Source organism: Salmo salar, chromosome ssa03, assembly GCF_905237065.1.
Source record: "Salmo salar chromosome ssa03, Ssal_v3.1, whole genome shotgun sequence".
Taxonomy (NCBI): Eukaryota; Metazoa; Chordata; class Actinopteri; order Salmoniformes; family Salmonidae; genus Salmo; species Salmo salar.
Window position 1 is genome coordinate 47,237,853 of NC_059444.1, and position 10,363 is coordinate 47,248,215.

A 10,363-nucleotide genomic window follows, 5' to 3' on the forward strand; every position below is an offset into this window, starting at 1 on the left:
TTGTTGTCTCTCTCTGTGGTCGCCGGTCCATCTGCTGGAGAGAGTCGACAGAAAAGTCTCCGGTTGTGTTCCCCAGAAGTCACAGTCTTCTGTGACTTCTAGGCGGTTAGAATGGACACTTCAGAGTACCATTCGGAAATGTTCTCATAGAATGTTCTCATAGATGCTTTGGCGGTTGTCGGTATTGTCTCAGAGGATAGAACATTACCACTGAACACCCCTGCAACTGTTCTGCAATAAATCCTCGCAATCCCAAGTACTTCTCTGCCGCTGCCAACACAACTATTTTCTGTGACTTCTGATCCATTTCTGCAGACGATTGACAACCATGGCTATGAATGATAAAAAGCCCACCTTACTGAAGCACATACAGTATTCTTCCCATCACTCTCTTGGTCTCTGCTGTCGTGTCTTTGGCTATGCCGGATTAAGTGATATGACATGCTATTCTGTTCTATAAAATCCTTTCTCTGTAATTAATATTACCTGATTAAGCTAATCATGTAAATGTAATTAACTAGAAAGTCGGGGCACCACGAAAGAGTGTTTATAGAGCTGTTATCTTCCAAATAAACTCTTAAAGACCTAGTAATATTTAAATCAATAGCAGTCAATATTAATCGTCACCTTATTTCAGTCTCATCTGAAAGTTGTAAATTCTTGGTTATCTTCACGAACTCTGGCAAACAAGTTGAATCAGCAATACAAACTTTGGTTTAATTATTTATTTACTAAATAATCACACAGTATTACATATACACAGAATGCAAATTATGTCATACAGAAAATGTCCCTGGTGGACGGAGCCAACATGACGGCTGGTTACACAAAGGAAAGGGGGTTGGCTTTGAGTGAAAGAGCGGGAAGACTGAGGAACAAAGGGAGAAGCTATGCTATCGTAAATACAGTATCTTATGCATTCTAAATTACCGCCCATTTGGAAAAGGAAAATGCAATAAATATTTACTCTGAGCTGCGCTTCGGTAGGTTGGTCGTAGATGCTGGCCGTGTTGCCCAACAGAGATCTTCCTGGTCCTTTTAAGAGTGTCTCTGGTGGTAAACTAGATACTTGGCAGTGTTGTTTGTTAGAAGACATCCTTTGTCCGTCCTTTCCTAGCCCACGTTTACAGCGGCAGCTGCTAACTCAACGGCTAGGAGGTATCACTTCTGTAGTGAATAAGAGTTCAAAGTTCATACCATTCGCAACCAAAGCTCACGCTGAGGTTGGCTTAGTTCTGTAGTTGACATGTTAGTCCTTTTAACGTGGAACCGTCGTCCTCGGAACAGCTTATTATCTGAATCCTTCGGATATCGGACCGTCGCCCTAATGTACCCGGAACAGCAAGTTATTTGCCCTTTTAACGCAGAGGCTGCAGGCCTCGCGTACTCGGAACAAAAGGTTACATTTTCGTGTTTCATAGTTTATAACCAATGTCTCTTCACAGGGGCGGACCACTGATTGAGCAGAGCTCTAACCTTATGAAAACCCAATTCTCTCATTTGGAAGCTAAGATTACATTTCATCTTTTCACAAATAGTTTCATATTTAAACATTTAACCTCTCTAGGGTAGGTGGCACCAAATCGTCCCACCTACGCAACAGCCAGTCTAATCCCGTGGCGCGATATTCAAATACCTTAGAAATGCTATTACTTCAATTTCTCAAACATATGACTATTTTACACCATTTTAAAGACAAGACTCTCCTTTATCTAACCACACTGTCCGATTTCAAAAAGGCTTTACAACGAAAGCAAAACAGTAGATTATGTCAGCAGAGTACCCAGCCAGAAATAATCACACACCCATTTTTCAAGCTAGCATATAATGTCACATAAACCCAAACCACAGCTAAATGTAGCACTAACCTTTGATGATCTTCATCAGATGACAACCCTAGGACATTATGTTATACAATACATGCATGTTTTGTTCAATCAAGTTCATATTTATATCAAAAACCAGCGTTTTACATTAGCATGTGACGTTCAGAACTAGCATACCCCCCGCAAACTTCCGGGGAATTTACTAACAATTTACTAAATTACTCACAATAAACGTTCACAAAAAGCATAACAATTATTTTAAGAATTATAGATACAGAACTCCTCTATGCACTCGATATGGTGAAAGCACATTTTGCAATATTCTAAGTACATACCCCAGCCATCACGGGCTAGCTATTTAGACACCCAGCAAGTTTAGCCTTCACCAAAATCAGATTTACTATTACAAAAGTTTGATTACCTTTGATGTTCTTCGTCAGAATGCACTCCCAGGACTTCTACTTCAATAACAAATGTTGGTTTGGTCCCAAATAATCCATCGTTATATCCAAACAGCGGCGTTTTGTTCGTGCGTTCAAGAAACTATCCGAAATGGTAAATCAGGGTTACGAGCATGGCGCATTTCGTGACAAAAAAAATCTAAATATTCCATTACCGCTGTTTAAAATCAATTTTTATGCAATTTATCTCGTAAAAAAGCGATAATATTCCGACCGGGAATCTGCGTTTCGGTAAATAGAGGGAAAAAAAGAAAGACGGGGGTGACCAGTGCACACGCCTAAGCCCACTGTCCCCTGATCGGCCACTTGACAAAGGCGATATTGTGTTTCAGCCTGGGGCTGGAATGACGACATTCAGCTTTTTCCCGGGCTCTGAGAGCCTATGGGAGCCGTGGGAAGTGTCACGTTACCGCAGAGATCCTTTGTTTTGGAAAGAGATGTCAAAGAAAGCCAATAAATGGTCAGACAGGCCACTTCCTGTAAAGGAATCTCTCAGGTTCTTGCCTGCCATATGAGTTCTGTTATACTCACAGACACCATTCAAACAGTTTTAGAAACTTTAGGGTGTTTTCTATCCATATCTAATAAGTATATGCATATTCTAGTTACTGGGTAGGAGTAGTAACCAGATTAAATCGGGTACGTTTTTTATCCGGCCGTGTAAATACTGCCCCCTAGCCCTAAGAGGTTAAATTGCACAACAATTCCATGTGAATCTGAAAATTATAATGTGTAGACTTTCCATGATACAGTTTATGTCATCCTATCATTAATAAGAATGTCTCAGATGACAACTGAACTGACATCATATTCATTAAGTACCAATGCATATTCTCCACTGGTTGGATTACCGAAATATGGTTCCTTTCCCCACACCGTTTGATGTTCCCCGACTCTCTATGTTTAACAAAGGCTATTCAAGAGTCCTTCAGTAGAGTCAAGAGAAAGAAGGAAGGGAGAAATGTATTTATGGGGGGGGGGGGTCATAAACCTTACCCACAGGCCAAGGTCATGACACTGCCTACTCACAGGAATACTCTCAGTATCCCTTACCCTGTACACACCCTACCGTTCTCTTCACTGCTTTGGCATACTGACACTTTCTGTACTAATCTAACCCTGGCAACCTCAACCTGTGCCTCTCTCACCAGACACCTCCGATCTCCAGCCCCATGGGCACCCCCACATCTAACACACACAACTTTCTCCACCGATACTACACATTCCTTTGTCTCATGCCCTCCTGCACACGTCTCACATCTAAGAATCTTCCTCCTACATACTGCTGCAACTTGTGACCTAAAACACAGTAGTATTTTCACAACAAAAATTCAAGGGATAACTTACACTTCCTAACTTGACCTTGTCGGGCAAAGACTCTACCTCAAAACTCAGACAATGTCTTTTCCGTTTCCCCACGCTCTCCACCGGATCTGCGTCGCACAAAACGGCGGGCATCACAGACACCGGGAATCTTCAATTTCAAATTATCCTCCCTACCCGTTATCACTCCTTTCAATGGCGTTCTGCTCCGGAGAGCAAAGCAAGTCACATTTCTTCTCCCTAGTTGTGTGATCCGAAGTGCCCGCTCCCTCTGGACTGAAGAAACACAATAAATCACACTAGTTCACTTCCAAGTTACTTTCACCAACTCAACAGTCCCCAAACTCTTCCCCAACCAACCTGACACCACATATGGATCAGCCAAAATGCAATGATCCATTCACTTCACAAATCTCACACCCACTGGATCAGAATCATCCTTTTCCTCCTTGGGATTAGGCCCGAACATAGAGGTACTCACCGCAGGTACTATATTCATACTCAAGTGAGGTTCCATCTCTGAGCTACTAGAGCACGTACCCCTCTTTTTGCACTTGACTCCAACCCTCCTCATCCCAGCCCTTCCCTCTACACTCAGCTCCTTCTCGGCGGTCATCACTGCACCTGCCACCACAATTAATTCACCCTCACTCATCACGTTCACTTTCCTTCTCGGGCTCTTCCAAAAGTTCTGTGCGATCCTCCATTCCATAATCCCTCAAAACATTTGAAAAACGTATTTTACCAGATTTTCCTTTTGGCTTGTGAAATCCCACACTCCATATTTATTCATATGTTCCACTTTCTTATATTTTTCCTTCTATTGTGACCCGCCTTGCCGGTGCTATAAGTGAAGCCAGCCTTTCAGATGATTTGCCTTCACACAGCATATGGTGTCCGTGCGGTCCTAAATCCAGCCGGCTGAACCCGCCAAACAGCCTACCCGACCGCTATGATGCCTCTTTTGGTATCACAGTGCAATGATAAAACTGGGGGGACAAAAATGCAATTTCAGAATGTGGGGGTGTCATCTCCCCCTCGTCCCCAGTGAAAGTTGCACTCCTGGTTGTTACTAACCTGTGGAAGTTAGGATAAATCATGCTCAGCTGAGGTAGCACTGGTTCAAAGCCTAAATAGGTTTTTTCATAGTAGTACTTTATCCCATGGTTTAAAAAAAATATTTCGTCACAAAAACCTTTTACACGTGTGATAAATTTGGACGTCTTGTGTTTTTTTTTGTCTCTAAATATTTTCTCTGGTAACTATTTGAGGATCTTTTTTTATCCCTCTTCCCCTATCCCATTTTTTATTAGCATTTTTGCCCGCTTTCTATCTCTCCCTCTCTCTCTCTCTGTCAGATGTGCTGTCTGAAGGTGCTAGATACTGATAAATTAAAGTATTCAATTATTTAAACACTGAACCCTGAAGTCAGCCTTTTTGATATATAACTAAAGTGTGTGATTTGGGGCAGAAACAACACTCAGTGCTCTGATGGATGACTACATGTGTGTCAGTGTGTATGTGTTATAGTGAGAGAGGAGTTGGTAATACCGTATCTTCAGAGAGTATTCATACCCCTTGACTTATTCCACATTTTGTTGTGTTACAGCCTGAATTCAAAATGGATTAAATACATTTTTTGGACCCATCTACACACAATACCCCATAATGATGACAAAGTGAAAACATGTTGTTACACATTTTTACAAATGTAGTGAAAATTAAATACAGAAATATCTCAACTACATAAGTACTCACACCCATGTAAAAATCACCTTTGGTAGCGTTTACAGCTGTGAGTCTTTCTGGGTAAGTCTCTTAGAGCTTTGCACACATGGAATGTACAATATTTGTGCATTATTCTTGAAAACATTATTCAATCTCTGTCAAGTTGGTTTTTGATCATTGCTAGACAGACATCGAAACTGTAACTAGACCACTCAGGAACATTCAATGTTGTCTTGGTAAGCAATTCCAGTGTATATTTGGCCTTCTGTTTTGGGTTATTGTCCTGGTGAAAGGTGAATTTGTCTTCCAGTGTCTGCTGGAAAGCAGACTGAAGCAGGTTTTCCTCTAGGATTTTACCTGTGCTTAGCTCTATTCCGGATTTCTTTTATCTAAAAAAACTCCCTAGTCCTTGCCGATGACAAGCATATCCATAACATGATGCAGCCACCACCATGCTTGAAAATATGAAGAGTGTACTCAGTGATGTGTTGTGTTGGATTTGCCCCAAACATAACACTTTGTATTCAGGACATAAAGTTAATTTCTTTGCCACCTTTTTTGTAGTTTTACTTTAGTGCCTTATTGCGAACAGGATGCATTTTTTGGAATATTTATTTTCTGTACAAGCTTCCTTCTTTTCAGTATTGTGGAGTAACTACAATGTTGTTGATCCATCCTCAGTTTTCTATCACAGCCATTAGATGTTTTAAAGTCACCATTGGCCTCATGGTTAAATCCCTGAGTGGTTACCTTCTTCTTCGGGCAACTGAGTTAGGAAGGACGACTGTATCTTTGTAGTGACTAGATGTATTGTTACACCACCCAAAGGCTAATTAATAACTTCACCATGCTCAAAGGGATATCCAATGTCTGCTTTTTTCTATTTTTATCCATATACCAATAGCTGCCCTTCTTTGCAAGGCATTGGAAAAGCTCCCTGTTCTTTGTGGTTGAATCTATGTTTGAAATTCACTGCTCGACTGAGGGAAATTTCAAAAACATAATTCCACTTTGACATTATGGGATATTGTGTGTAGGCCAATGACACAATTGTTCCATTTAAACCATTTTCAATTCAAGCTGTAATACAACAAAATGTAGAAAAAGTAAAGAGGTGTGAAGGCGTTGTATGTAATGTACGTCAATCTTGGGACCAACCATTATTGTGCCCGACTGTCTTTACTTGGGGAGAGGTGGGAGACAAGATTTGCACTAAAGTGGCAACTTGTAACGCATCCACAAAGGGAAGAGAGATGATAGTCAAATCTGGATAGTTTAAATGACAACTTCACTTCTTGATTAGGTCTCACTTTAGATTTGGTTAATTAAGAAATTCTAGCGGCCATGACTGAATTCAAATGTGAGTTGGTTTCGTGGTGTGGTTTGATGTAGGTGTTCGCAGGAGGGAAAAGTTATTTAGCCCATTAGCTTCAGCCGGCTGGTGTGCGAACGTGGCAAAGTTGGTTTTACTTTGGATAGCCTATCGCTGGGGTTAGTTAGGGACCGTCAATAAATTACACAATGTAAAGGAGACAACATGTACATGTTGCACACCTTTTAGTTTTCTTATTAAAATCGTTCAATGTTTGTATATGAATTTCTAGAATTTCTAGTTGGTTTGAGGTTTTTAAATAATTGAAATTTGGAGCTATTGGAATTAACATATTGTCTCACACTGTGTAATTTACCAATGGTCTCTAACTAGCCCCATATGGATATCCAAAGTGAAACCAAATTTAACACAGGCATTACGATCAGATCACGTGTAGCTGCACTCCGAATTGATAATTACTTGTGTGCTACCAGATGTGGGCAGGATTGAAATAAACCAAACCTTAGTTGTGACATATTCAGGTTTAAAACTCAGTTTTGGATGAGACTGACTTCATGACCAAAATTAATTTTGACAGTAGAATAAATGCTTGTGACATAGGCTCTTTTCTAAATTAGTTGTTTTTTTAGGGGGCAGTTGCGCTTTAAGTGAAAACCTATAATTGCTAAGAACCTAGGATAATGTATGTGAAGACAAGGAACACTGAAGAGATTGTTGTATCAAGTACTCATATGGACTCTTGTCCTACAAAGGCATAAATATAGTAGATTAGAATAGGTTATTTAAGAGTCACAATGTTCCATTGTGGATCCAAATAAAACAGTCAGCATGATGAAACAGCCTTGTAGCACAGTATGTCTTGACTCTGTCCATAGGGAGCGAATAACCCTTTCATATCTCCTTTTTCCTTTGTGTCCTTCTCCGCATCGCCTTTCTCATGGATGCAATTAGTTAAGCCTAACTTTTTCATTTCCCTGTCCTCCTTTCTTCTCCTCCCCTCGATCTCCTTTTATCCCCTTTTCTCCTGGCAAAGTGGAGAGGAGAAGTTGGCTGTGTGAGAACTAACGAGATACACCAGCAGTGCTTCTGGGCAAGAAGGAAGCTGGAGCTGAAAACATGTCAGGGACATTCTTGTCTGTTTGGTAGCAGTGGAAAGGGAGAGAGAGGCCAAGGTGGGGAATAGGAATATAAGGGAAGACAAGTGAACATATTGAATACAAATTTCATAAAGTTGTGCGTATGATTTCTTTAATGTGAGCATTGGATTGTGTGTGGCAGTCTAGGGCTGTGTAGAGGCAGTCATTCATGTTAAAATGCCCCGAAGGGCACACTGCAAAAGAGGAGAGAGGAGAGAGAGTGGGCGTTGGTTTATTTCAGAATTGTGTCACAACATCACTTGCCGCCCCAGACACACTTCCACCCACTTTCCTTTTACTTCTCCTCCATTTTCTCTCATTCTTTTATTTTCTAAAAAGATTTCAACCTGTGATAAGAGACTTCAACAACTTAGTGTTCACCTGAGGTGTCACCTCTGTCTGTAGTACTGTGTAATGTGTAAGCCACTTCAAGGGGGTGGTTTGGCAAGCAGGGCCAAGTCAAAGATGGCCTTACGTTTCATCATGTGCTCTATTTCGCTGGTCCTTTATGTCATCCTCCACCTATTATGTGTTTAGAGAGCAAGTCTAAGCAGGCAGCAGTATCACCAGCCTGGATTATGTATGTCTAGTACAGTGCATACTTGTAAACAGGGCCGACCCTGGGCATAAGCGGTCGCTTAGGGACCCTGGCCGCTAGGACGTCCCTGGGCCCCATCCCACGGCAAAATGCGTAAAATTACAGGAAATTAACTAAAACTGCAAATGTATCTCTACGCCCCATTGCAAAATGAGTAGAATTGCATGAAGTTAATTATAAAATTGCTAAATGTTCTCTCTGCCCCTTGGAAAAATGTGTATAATTGCAGGAAATTTCACTCTGGCTCTGCCATGGCATATAGTCATTACTATATAAACAGCGTTCTGTTTTTATCATAAACATCACAATTATCCAAACCACAAGCTAGAACTAGCCCATTTTAATTTCACTGGTAGAATGGGGAAGTTTTGACTCCCTGTGTATTTGACTGCTCATAGTGAACCATAAAGTCCGGTATACATAGCGAATGGTGATACAGCCCCCTAGGTACAGTAAATGGGCCGTGCCCACAAACTAGAATAATGGTGTTGTTTTCTTCGAACGGCCAACACACAGTAATCTCACATCTTCTCTTAGGCAAGAGATTCACCCCGATTCTGCCAGTGGCTTGCGGCTATCAAGATTGATGCGTGACCAAAGATTATCAGAGGGAATTTCTGGCTGGGAATCCATTTCGACGACAGCTGAGAAGTGATGCGATACCATATTATTTTTTTCTTTCACAACAAAACTTAAGATTCTCAATTAGAGGTAACCTAACATTAGCTAGCTTGCTAGCCTAGCTGTGTAATTAACGTTTCAGTCCTATATGGAACTCTGAAAGCCATCAGCTAAATCATATAGCTATCTTTTGGTACACACACTGTCAATAAATTTAGCCTATGCCATGGTAGCCACTGCTAGACTGGTAGCAATCTTCAGCAGAGAAAACATGATTGTTTGTTCTATCTTTGACTCACATTAGCTAACGTAAGCTAGCGAATGTTACCAAATTTGGTAGCCATCTATTCCACCCTTGTCTGGAAAACACTCAGTTACTAAAAATAGAATTGTCTATATAGCTAATTCACTCTCTGTTTGTGGGTTGGTAGCAATGATGAATGTGTATAAATCATCTGTGGTTGTTTAGTTGGTTCGCAGCCAGTCTCAGCTGGCTAACAATCTTGCTGCCAATTTAGTGACGCTAGTTAGCAAACACCAAGTTGACAATATTGAAATGTCCATGTCAGGCATGCTTAGCTAGCCAGTCTAATAGAGATCAATACAATTAGTGGGATGGTTAAATTGTGTATTTTGTTGTATGTGGTATAGAATCTGATTCCACTAACGTGTGCTTCTAACCCCTAGCTCTGCACAAGGTGAAGGTAAATATTTATATACTCACACATACAAAATATTTACAATTTACAGTAAGCATGGAATAAACTTTAATTGGGTAGTGTTTGTATGTTTGTTTGTGTTATGGGGTTACAGGTAGCCTGAGGACCACAGAGTACCTTCCAGACCATGTAAAAATTTAGTCTACCCTCTCTTTTTACCTTTTCTTTTTGTAAAACTCAGGTTATCTGGAGTCATTCCACAGTGCCCTGCTGAAAAATACCCCAAAGTGGAGGCATTTTGGGTACACAAGCTTGAGGGAGCGGACACGCCTTGCGGTTTTGGAGCGCAACAAGATTGTGGGATAGAAACCAGGGGGCACCAAGGGACACTGAAACATAAAATCAATCAAGACTACAACAGTAATGACAAAACCACCACAGTATTCTCTCTGCAGATTCTCAAAACACAATACAAAGACATGTCTACAAAATTCCCCTGCAAAGGGCTACTAATGACAAGAATGATCAAGGTCAATGGGCTGGGGGAGGGTTACAGACAGTACTTTGAGATGAGGAAGGGGTTTTGGTTGTTCAGGGTTTACTTACACAACAATACATTTACTGTCTATGAGAGCGATTGAGGTGCCCTTTCTCCTCAATCTCCCATACACAACAATT